The following is a 13,048-nucleotide window of genomic DNA, read 5'->3' on the forward strand; positions in this document are numbered from 1 at the left end:
GCTTCGTTTCACCAGAACCACTAACTAAACATTAGTGCTCTCAGTAGCTCTATACTGATAATCCTATGCACTGAAGCTGTAACATAAGTTTATGTGCATAGAACATCTAACACATTAAAAACTGTGTTTCTGCAATGCAAAAAACACTATAGTTCATAAGTAAGAAACATCTTTCATGTTGGCAAGTTTTACAGTTAACATTGTAAAAAGCTACATTCTCTCACTGAAAGGTAAGCTGTATGGCATATGTGAGCTTCTTTTAGCTTCGTTTCACCAGAACCACTAATTAAACTTTAGTGCTCTCAGTAGCTCTATACTGATAATCCTGTGCACTGAAGCTGTAACATAGGTTTATGTGCATAGAACATCTAACACTTTAAAAACTGTGTTTCTTCAATGCAACAAACACTATAGTTCATAAGTCAGAAACATCTTTCATGTTGGCAAGTTTTGCAGTTAACATTGTAAAAAGCTACATTCTCTCACTGAGAGATAAGCTGTAATGCATGTGTGGGCTTGTTTTAGCTTCGTTTCACCAGAACCACTAACTAAACATTAGTGCTCTCAGTAGCTCTATACTGACAATCCTGTGCACTGAAGCTGTAACATAAGTTTATGTGCATAGAACATCTAACACATTAAAAACGGTGTTTCTGCAATGCAAAAAACACTATAGATCATAAGTCAGAAACATCTTTCATGTTGGCAAGTTTTGCAGTTAACATTGTAAAAAGCTACATTCTCTCACTGAGAGATAAGCTGTATTGCATATGTGGGCTTGTTTAGCTTCGTTTCACCAGAACCACTAATTAATCATTAGTGCTCTCAGTAGCTCTATACTGATAATCCTGTGCACTGAAGCTGTAACATAAGTTTATGTGCATAGAACATCTAAGACTTTAAAAACTGTGTTTCTGCAATGCAAAAAACACTATAGTTCATAAGTCAGAAACATCTTTCATGTTGGCAAGTTTCGCAGTTAACATTGTAAAAAGCTACATTCTCTCACTGAGAGATAAGCTGTATTGCATATGTGGGCTTGTTTTAGCTTCGTTTCACCAGAACAACTAACTAAACATTAGTGCTCTCAGTAGCTCTATACTGACAATCCCGTGCACTGAAGCTGTAACATAAGTTTATGTGCATAGAACATCTAACACATTAAAAACTGTGTTTCTGCAATGCAAAAAACACTATAGTTCATAAGTCAGAAACATCTTTCATGTTGGCAAGTTTTGCAGTTAACATTGTAAAAAGCTACATTCTCTCACTGAGAGAGAAGCTGTATTGCATATGTGGGCTTGTTTTAGCTTCGTTTCTCCATAACCACTAATTAAACTTTAGTGCTCTCAGTAGCTCTATACTGATAATCCTGTGTACTGAAGATGAAGAATGCAGCAGCTTTCTCTCATTGAGAGAGAAGGTTTTAAGCAGATTTGGGCTAGTTTGCAGTTCATTTGAACAGAAGCACTATTTGATATAAGTGGTCTCAGAAACCTATAAACTGACAATCTTGAGCATTGAAGCTCTAACATAAGATTTTGTGCATATAACTTCTAACACATTAAAAACTGTTTTACTGCATTGTAAAAAAAACATTTTATTTGATAAGACATAAGCATCTTACAGTTTGGCAAGTTTTGCACTAAACATTGAATGAACAACCCATTCTCACTCCAAAGGCATCAAAAACCGAAGCATGGTCAAGTGCCCCTAGCGTCACTTTTATGAAGCCAAATGTGCCTTTAGGCGTCGCAATATCGACGCACTATGACCTTCATTGCTTTCAGTGGGAAACTTTTGGCGTCAGGATTTCGACGCGAGGACATGAGATGTTTATCGCTATGAATTCACGTCCAAGAAGTCTCATTCCGCACACATCGCGATACTTGCCACCAGTTTAAAAGTGGCACGGGTTGGGTGAGTAATCGTAAATACGCTCTTTTAATGCCTTTTATAAAATGTATTCTGTCTTCTTTATTAATCAGATTAGCGCCATATGTTTAATCGCTGTATTATATCGGTCATCCGCGGCTGTCTTTGAGTTTCATTGCGTTTAAATAAATGAACACAGCTGCTAACTGGGGTGATTAAACTCTGTCGGTCACGTGACGTGCCATAGACCTTCGATCCGTTTTATATTAATTTCAGGTTCAAATGATTTAAGTTGTATTTGTAGTAAAATCATGGTAATCACGACACTTACAATAGTAATAAATTAAATGAATAAAACACAGTAAACGGTAACTGTAGTTTTACTATGGTATATTAATAATCAACACAACAATACAATAATCACTAAACCAGCTATGTTTGTATCACTGTAATGTTAGTGTTTTTATGTGCTTTTATATGACAGATGTCACAGTAATCATGTGTTCTGTACCATGCTTTTAATACCTTTTAATGTAAATAAAAAAAAAACAAATAAAAAAATTATAATAAAAAAATGTATTTTTCCATCCTGCAGTTCATTCATATCAGTTTATATCTAAATATTTTGCTCACAGATCATTATTAACATTCTGTATATAATTCAATTTTATTTTCTCTCCCCTGTGTTTCCCAATCCTGGTCCTGGAGAACCCCAACACTGCATGGTTTTGGTGTCTCTCTTATCTGACAAACACACTTTTGAGGTCTTGGAGTCTTCACTGATGAGCTGATGAGCTGAATCAGGTGTGTTTGATCAGGTAGACATCTCAAGTTCTCCAGGACCAGGATAGGGAGCCACTGCCTTATGGGACACACTTACTGTATGTGTTTTTAATATCAAATTATCAATTTTTCACATACTGTACATTGGACAGCTTTCCGTGCCCTCTTGTGAGATCTCGGCAAAAAGTCTGACGATTAATTCCAAAACACGATGCATGATGGGATACACTAAGCGTTGTATAGTGCTCCAGAGCAGTATTGGAGAGGTTTAGTGTGTGGTAAGGATGCTGTGCTCTGGCATTATTAAGACCGGGGACAGTCTTTTGCACACACTGTCACGTACACACACTCTCAAATGGCCAAGACTGCAAGTGTGGGTATCTGGACTGGGTCAAAGTCTTAAAAATGAACCCTAAACACAGTCGCACATCACAGTCTTAATAATTCAGTTTAACACTTGTATGATATTGTCTCATCTGACACTATCAAAATAATTCATATGACTATAGCTTGCTATTAATTACTTGCTTTTAATAATGGATGCATTTAACATTTAATTATACAGCATCTTTACAGAGGCTGATTTTATGGTCTAAACAAAACACACTGTAATGTATAAGTTGAATGTAATTTAATAATATTTCCTTTCTTTCTGTCTTACAGGATTGTTTGCAGATAACATTGTAGTTCTCCATCATGCACAAGGACTTACCTCGTTAACTCTTTATCCCCCACACACACAGAAATGGTCCCTGGATCAGTGATTAGACTTTGCAGTGGTTTGATTTTTGCAGAAGATGTAACTTTGTTTTAATTAAGCTTATAATGAATACATTACAGAACCAGTGATGAAAACAATAGTTAAAAATAGTATTTTTTTTGTATTGATAAAGCATTGTGTTCTCTTTTCCAAGCTTCATACAGTAAACTTTACTTGGTGTCTTCCTAATGCTTTTATCATTAAAAAAAGCATCAGTTCTCATCAGGAGTTTTAGTAAAGGAGATATTCATACACAGTCTTCCCCTAGTTCCAGTCATGAAGTGAATTAATGATGTTATTGTCAAAGGTAGCAGGTGTTTGTTTTCCTGAACACTTTCTCTTTCTTCCATTGTTCGGTCAATCAGTGTTTATTTGATGCTGTGCTGATAGAGTTTTATAGATTATATTGCACTCTTGACATGCATGTCTCATGATGTTATTTTGTGAGTTTGAAACATTTACATTGTGTTGTATAACATTTTGGTCAATTAAATTTTTAAGAAAATTTATCTTTTTCCAGTGTTCTCTGAAAGACATACTGTATTTACGGTTTTGTTTTTTAATAAAAGCATTTTCATTTGCATGCTGAAAACACTTAACGTTTACAACATAAATGCCTTTTTATTCTTTATGGTGGCAAAAACGAGCTTGGTGATAGAGGATGCAGTGCTGTAATTTGGGCACGCTGTCTTTAAATGAGTTTGACATATCAATAAATACTGGAAGATCCTTACAAAACTATGCATGTTCATTATGCTTTATGTATTTATTTGTTCATTCATTCATTCAATTTTTCTTTTTTGTTTTTATTCCTAGAGTTCAAATGGTAGAGAATGGTAAATCAAAGAAACACAAATGTGAACAATTTTAACTTTAAAACACAATGTAATATACAATGTAAATTTTAGAAGCACATCATTCGATTAGTAAATATATTTGTCTTTGGTCAAAAAAAAAAATCTAAATCTTAAAAATGTGTCATATTTAATGAGAGGAATCTATCTGTTGGATACAACTGCGACTGCTGGGCATGTGCACATCAATATTGCCCAATTTTTGTCAAGCTGAACAACGGAGGAAGGTGTAGACATTAATAAAACAGAATCTAATAAGTAGCAAATTGAATCTATTGTTAACCGAATCTATCCCTTCAGCCGAAAAACGAAAGACATCTGTCATAAATTGATAAGGAAGTGTGACGCCGCTGCTCAGCTTTGATGTCATTGGCTGTGAATTTTCAGGACAGTCTGTGGTTGGACTATCTTTTAACCCATATTAAACAGTGCATCATGTTAAAAAGTATGTTTTGCTGCTATCATCACATTAGTAATATAATTAAGTCAACAATGAAGTGTTGCTATCTTGAGAAAAATTACATCTTTAGCGAGATCCTAACCCTAACCCTAAGCATAACTTCAATGAACTACAAAAAACAGCCCCTAGTTTTGCCTTTCCATAGATAGAACGACGGAGGCTTGTGGGTAATGCAGTTTAAAACTTTTTATTAACGAAACGAAATAAATTATTTATTTAAAGGAAAACTGGATATATAAATATGTTCAATGTGCAAACCTCTATGATATATTTGAGAGGCAGGCTGAAATGTGGTATTTAACAGTGAGCAATATTTAAAATGCCTTTATGCCAGCTTTCCATTTATTTCTGAAAAATGAGCTCAACATTATTTTATCAGCATAGCATAAGTAGTAATCCTTCTGATTTTCGCTTTGATACGTTAATTGGACTCTGATTTACAGCCATATGAAATGTACAGTTTTGGGCTCTTCCAGGGGGTGCTACTGGGCCCCTGGGGGTAGAAGGGCAGTAAAACCTGCATGTATGTATTCTCCTCATCATGGACAACAAACTTAGCTGAGTCACATTTATATCTGACAGTTTTCACAGTTCACCTTTTTCTATTCTTACATCATTGCTATTATACCTTTTGACAGGACATTGTGAGGCCATCTGATGAAACATGGAAAAATTATAAAGAAATTATTTAATAATGACAATAATATATTATTTCTTTGATTTTTGAAGTAAATGGCAATAAATATAATGGATGAACCTGCAAGAACTTGCCTTTATCTATTCCCCACTGTAAAGCAGTAATCAAGGACAATTTATACTGTGATACTTCACTATTAAACAAGGACAAATTCATGCAGTGCTAAGAATACTAATATATATATATAAACTAATTAGCAAAAATCAGTGTAAAAATGTCCTCCTCACCCCCGTATCTGGCTCCTCATGTGCTGGACATCAGTAATGTGTATGCTCTTGGTTTTGATGCAGTACAAGATCCACGTTGATCATTCCTGCTACATTCTCAGTTATCCCTTAAGTGTTTGTAACAATAAAGCCCATGGCACCATCTTGCAATGCAAAATAATTAATCTCGTAACTCCCTTTATTTCACAAAAAAATGTGCATATTTGTTACTAAAGTATAAAAAAATAACTTTCTGGTGTACTGATGTCCCAGATGCTATTAATCCGATCAAAAATGTTTCTGTCTTAAGTAAAAAAATAATGCCAATAATTAATAATATGTAGTTTTTCCAAGTCTAAAATAAACACATATGAGCCTACCTAGTAAAATGATGTGTTTACCAAAAATCTTCAGAACACAATATTCACCATTTTCATTTTATTGAAGCATAGACTATAAAGTTGATAAAGTAGCATCAGGACAAAAAAGATTCAAGGAAAATAATTATTTATCATAAAAAATACATTAACCTCATATATTAATCAGTTCACACAGATGAGTGATGAAATATCCTTAAAAGCTACACAATCCCATCCAGTCAACTGTGATACTTATAAGACATTTGATACTGTTTCAGAAAATAATGATTCCTTATCATCACATCTAAACTGGTTTCATCTCCCCATCATGATCTTCTTCTCTCGTGTCTGGAAACAGTTTGTGGTTGATATCCAGCACTGATGTGGTGTAGATTGTTCTCAGCCAGAGGATCTCTCAGTCCTAACATCCCAGACCTGGTCAAAGTGAAACAAACAATCCAGATGAAGTTGTTTAATGGACAGAGAGCTCAGCTTATGTTCTGTGTGATTGTAGCAGTGTGAGCAACTATGACCCTTGTAGTACTGTACACTTACCATTCTTCAAGCTGTTTTAAGACCTTTTGAGAAGCTTTTTCTTTGAAGACAATTTACCACATCCTCTTCTTTCACTCCGTTCAAGAGCATCACTTGGTCAGAACCCCTCATTTGGCTGATGAGACCATCTGTGCAAATTAAAATACTGCAATAAACAATTTAATTATGCAAGAATTAAGAAAAAGTTACAGAGGCAAAGGACTTGCTCATGAGACTCCATTAGCATGTGTAGTTCTCAGAGACTCTAGAATTGATCTAATCTTGCAGTAAATGTGTCTTTTTCCTCTAGAATCTTTCTCCAAAGTTCCTGACTTCTCTCACAAATGTGTTTTAGTCTGTGCAGTGTGGCTTTAGTCAGGCCTGGCTTTGCTAACATGCTGTAATTGTAATAGTATAAAAAAATATATATATATATATATATATATATATATATATATATATATATATATATATATAAACCTTAGAAAGAATAATTACAGCTGACATGAACAGTCCCATGAGAGATCATCATAAAGTCCTGTAACACATAACACAGCATTGCTTCAACACAGACATTCCAGTGGACTTCTGTTTGCACAAGATGGCTGTCTTCATTCCTCATCCTGAGCAAATAATTTCCTTGGTCTTCCTTATCTTCTGTAAAACAAGATAATCTCTACTTACTCTGTGTGCAATTAATATTGTTCATTAAACATAATTAAGTTAATTTAAAATAAGATTCAGACCAGAGCATTCGATGAGTAAATGTTGATTAAAAAAAACTCTAAACAAATGTACCTGGGAAGAGCTGATCATGGCAAGATTCTCAGTAATAGCTCTTTTAGTTTTTAGGAAGGTTTGTGAGGGTTGGCTCTTAAAAGAGCTGTTGAGCTCGATATTGTAGACAGCATTATCAAAAAAAAAAAAAGCATTATCTGCAAACAATCCTGTAAGACAGAAAGGAAGGAAATATTAATTACGTGCAACTTATACATTACATTGGGTTTTGTTTAGACCATAAAAGCAGCCTCTGTAAAGATGCTGAATAATTAAATGTTAAATGCATCCATTATTAAAAGCAAGTAATTAATAGCAAGCTATAGTCATATGAATTCTTTTGATAGTGTCAGATGAGACAGTCCTGGGGCTTGTACAATATCATACAAGTGTTAAACTGAATTATTAAGACTGTGATGTACGACTGTGTTTAGGGTTCATTTTTAAGACTTTGACCCTGTCCAGATACCCACACTTGCAGTCTTGGCCACTTTAAAGTGTGTGTACGTGGCAAAAGACTGTCCCCGGTCTTAATAATGCCAAAGCACAGCATCCTTAACACACACTAAACCTCTCCAATACTGCTCTGGAGCACTATACAACGCTTAGTGTATCCCATCATGCATCGTGTTTTGGAATAAATCGTCAGACTTTTTGCCGAGATCTCACAAGAGGGCACGGAAAGCTGTCCAATGTACAGTATGTGGAAATATTGATAATTAGATATTAAAAATCTCTGTAAACACATACAGTAAGTGTGTCCCATAAGGCAGTTGCTCCCTATCCTGGTCCTGGAGAACCCCAACACTGCACATTTGAGATGTCTCCCTGTTCAAACACACCTGATTCAGCTCATCAGCTCATCAGTGAAGACTCCAAGACCTCAAAAGTGTGTTTGTCAGATAAGAGAGACACCAAAACCATGCAGTGTTGGGATTCTCCAGGACCAGGATTGGGAAACACAGTCATCAAGGTCATGAAAAGTTCGACACACACTTGTGGTCATCATGCTCACTCAAACACTAGGCCAAATACAGGAAAGACGTCAAATAAGTAATCAAGTGGTCAAGTGCAAAGATGGCAAGTGTGGGTATTTGGACAGTGCAACAGTTTAAGAAACAGAAAATGCTGTACAAATGATAACAGCAGGAATGTTTGATAAAAGGGACAAACTATCACAGACTTACTGTTGCAAATGTCTGCCTCATTAGCTTTCTGTCTTCTCCATTTCTGAAGGAATACCTCTCCAGAAACACCACTGGGCTGACTGCCTTTATGTCTTTTCAGCTAAAAATAAAAATAATAAAAAAGGGGAGAGAAAATAAAATTGAATTATATACAGAATGTTAATAATGATCTGTGAGCAAAATATTTAGATATAAACTGATATGAATGAACTGCAGGATGGAAAAATACATTTTTTTATTATTTATTTATTTATTTTATTTTTTTTATTTACATTAAAAGGTATCAAAAGCATGGTACAGAACATATGATTACTGTGACATCTGTCATATAAAAGCACATAAAAACACTAACATTACAGTGATACAAACATAGCTGGTTTAGTGATTATTGTATTGTTGTGATGATTATTAATATACCATAGTAAAACTACAGTTACTGTGGTAAAAACATGGTAAATGTCCCGTTTACTGTGTTTTATTCATTTAACTTATTACTATTGTAAGTGTCGTGATTACCATGATTTTACTACAAATACAACTTAAATCATTGAACCTGAAATTAATATAAAACGGATCGAAGGTCTATGGCACGTCACATGACCAATAGAGTTTAATCACCCCAGTTAGCAGCTGTGTTCATTAAACATATGGCGCTAATCTGATTAATAAAGAAGACAGAATACATTTTATAAAAGGCATTAAAAGAGCGTATTTACGATTACTCACCCAACCCGTGCCACTTTTAAACTGGTGGCAAGTATCGCGATGTGTGCTCAATGAGACTTCTTGAACGTGATTTCATAGCGATAAACATCTCATGTCCTCGCGTCGAAATCCTGACGCCAAAAGTTTCCCACTGAAAGCAATGAAGGTCGTAGTGTGTCGATATTGCGACGCCTAAAGGCACATTTGGCGTCATAAAAGTGGGGCGCTTGACCATGCTTCGGTTTTTGACGCCTTTGGAGTGAGAATGGGTTGGAATGAAGCAGCTTTCTCTCATTGAGAGAGGAGGTTTTAAGCAGATTTGGGCTAATTTGCAGTTCATTTGAACAGAAGCACTATTTCAAATTAGTGGTCTCAGAAACCTGTAAACTGACAATCTTGAGCATTGAAGCTCTAACATAAGTATTTGTGCATATAACTTCTAACACATTAAAAACTGTCTCACTGCATTGCAAAACACATTTTATTTAATTAGACATCAGCATCTTTCAGTTTGGCAAGTTTTGCATTAACATTGAATGAAGCAGCTTTCTCTCATTGAGAGAGAAGGTTTTAAGCAGATTTGGGCTAGTTTGCAGTTCATTTGAACAGAAGCACTATTTGAACATTAGAGGTCTCAGAAACCTGTAAACTGACAATCTTGAGCATTGAAGCTCTAACAAGTTTTTGTGCACATAACTTCTAACACATTAAAAACTATCTCACTGCATTGCAAAAAATATTTTATTTTATTAGACATAAGCATTTTTCAGTTTGGCAAGTTTTGCACTAAACATTGAATGAAGCAGCTTTCTCTCATTTGAGAGAGAAGGTTTTAAGCAGATTTGGGCTAGTTTGCAGTTCATTTGAACAGAAGCACTATTTGAACATTAGAAGTATTAGAAACCTGTAAACTGACAATCTTGAGCATTGGAGCTGCAACAAGTTTTTGTGCATATAACTTCTAACACATTAAAAACCATCTCACTGCATTGCAAAAAATATTTTATTTTATTAGACATAAGCATCTTTCAGTTTGGCATTTTTTGCACTAAACATTGAATGTAGCAGCTTTCTCTCATTGAGAGAGAAGGTTTTAAGCAGATTTGGGCTAGTTTGCAGTTCATTTGAACAGAAGCACTATTTGAACATTAGTGGTCTAAGAAACCTGTAAACTGACAATCTTGAGCATTGAAGCTCTAACATAAGATTTTGTTCATATAACTTCTAACACATTAAAAACTGTTTTACTGCATTGTAAAAAAAACATTATATTTGATAAGACATAAGCATCTTTCAGTTTGGCAAGTTTTGCACTAAACATTGAATGTAGCAGCTTTCTTTCATTCAGAGAGAAGATTTTAAGCAGATTTGGGCTAGTTTGCAGTTCATTTGAACAGAAGCACTATTTGAACATTAGTGGTCTCAGAAATCTGTAAACTGACAATCTTGAGCATTGAAGCTGCAACAAGTTTTTGTGCATATAACTTCTAACACATTAAAAACGGTCTCACTGCATTGCAAAAAATATTTTATTTTATTAGACATAAGCATCTTTCAGTTTGGCAAGTTTTGCACTAAACATTGAATGAAGCAGCTTTCTCTCATTGAGAGAGAAGGTTTTAAGCAGATTTGGGCTAGTTTGCAGTTCATTTGAACAGAAGCACTATTTGAACATTAGAGGTCTCAGAAACCTGTAAACTGGCAATCTTGAGCATTGAAGCTGCAACAAGTTTTTGTGCATATAACTTCTAACACATTAAAAACGGTCTCACTGCATTGCAAAAAATATTTTATTTTATTAGACATAAGCATCTTTCAGTTTGGCAAGTTTTGCACTAAACATTGAATGAAGCAGCTTTCTCTCATTGAGAGAGAAGGTTTTAAGCAGACTTGGGCTAGTTTAAAGTTCATTTGAACAGAAGCACTATTTGAACATTAGTGGTCTCAGAAACCTGTAAACTGATGATCTTGAGCATTGAAGCTCTAACATAAGATTTTGTGCATATAACTTCTAACACATTAAAAACTGTTTTACTGCATTGTAAAAAAACATTATATTTGATAAGACATAAGCATCTTTCAGTTTGGCAAGTTTTGCACTAAACATTGAATGTAGCAGCTTTCTCTCATTGAGAGAGGTTTTAAGCAGATTTGGGCTAGTTTGCAGTTCATTTGAACAGAAGCACTATTTCATATAAGTGGTCTCAGAAACCTGTAAACTGACAATCTTGAGCATTGAAGCTCTAACATAAGATTTTGTGCCTATAACTTCTAACACATTAGAAACTGTCTCACTGCATTGCAAAAAAAAAACATTTTATTTCATTAGACATAAGCATCTTTCAGTTTGGCAAGTTTTGCATTAAACATTGAATGTAGCAAAATTCTCTCATTGAGAGAGAAGGTTTTAAGCAGATTTGGGCTAGTTTGCAGTTCATTTGAACAGAAGCACTATTTGAACATTAGTGGTCTCAGAAACCTGTAAACTGACAAAATTGAGCATTGAAGCTCTAACATAAGTATTTGTGCATATAACTTCTAACACATTAAAAAAACTGTCTCACTGCATTGCAAAAAAACATTTTATTTAATTAGACATAAGCATCTTTCAGTTTGGCAAGTTTTGCACTAAACATTTAATGTAGCAGCTTTCTCTCATTGAGAGAGAAGGTTTTAAGCAGATTTGGGCTAGTTTGCAGTTCATTTGAACAGAAGCACTATTTGAACATTAGTGGTCTCAGAAACCTGTAAACTGACAATTGAGCATTGAAGCTCTAACATAAGACAACCCGAATTCCGGAAAAGTTGGGACGTTTTTTAAATTTTAATAAAATGAAAACTAAAAGACTTTCAAATCACATGAGCCAATATTTTATTCACAATAGAACATAGATAACATAGCAAATGTTTAAACTGAGAAAGTTTACAATTTTATGCACAAAATGAGCTCATTTCAATTTTGATTTCTGCTACAGGTCTCAAAATAGTTGGGACGGGGCATGTTTACCATGGTGTAGCATCTCCTTTTCTTTTCAAAACAGTTTGAAGACGTCTGGGCATTGAGGCTATGAGTTGCTGGAGTTTTGCTGTTGGAATTTGGTCCCATTCTTGCCTTATATAGATTTCCAGCTGCTGAAGAGTTCGTGGTCGTCTTTGACGTATTTTTCGTTTAATGATGCGCCAAATGTTCTCTATAGGTGAAAGATCTGGACTGCAGGCAGGCCAAGTTAGCACCCGGACTCTTCTACGACGAAGCCATGCTGTTGTTATAGCTGCAGTATGTGGTTTTGCATTGTCCTGCTGAAATAAACAAGGCCTTCCCTGAAATAGACGTTGTTTGGAGGGAAGCATATGTTGCTCTAAAACCTTTATATACCTTTCAGCATTCACAGAGCCTTCCAAAACATGCAAGCTGCCCATACCGTATGCACTTATGCACCCCCATACCATCAGAGATGCTGGCTTTTGAACTGAACGCTGATAACATGCTGGAAGGTCTCCCTCCTCTTTAGCCCGGAGGACACGGCGTCCGTGATTTCCAACAAGAATGTCAAATTTGGACTCGTCTGACCATAAAACACTATTCCACTTTGAAATAGTCCATTTTAAATGAGCCTTGGCCCACAGGACACGACGGCGCTTCTGGACCATGTTCACATATGGCTTCCTTTTTGCATTGATAGAGCTTTAGTTGGCATCTGCTGATGGCACGGCGGATTGTGTTTACCGACAGTGGTTTCTGAAAGTATTCCTGGGCCCATTTAGTAATGTCATTGACACAATCATGCCGATGAGTGATGCAGTGTCGTCTGAGAGCCCGAAGACCACGGGCATCCAATAAAGGTCTCCGG

Source organism: Carassius carassius, chromosome 44 (assembly GCF_963082965.1).
Source record: "Carassius carassius chromosome 44, fCarCar2.1, whole genome shotgun sequence".
In the NCBI taxonomy this organism is placed as follows: Eukaryota; Metazoa; Chordata; class Actinopteri; order Cypriniformes; family Cyprinidae; genus Carassius; species Carassius carassius.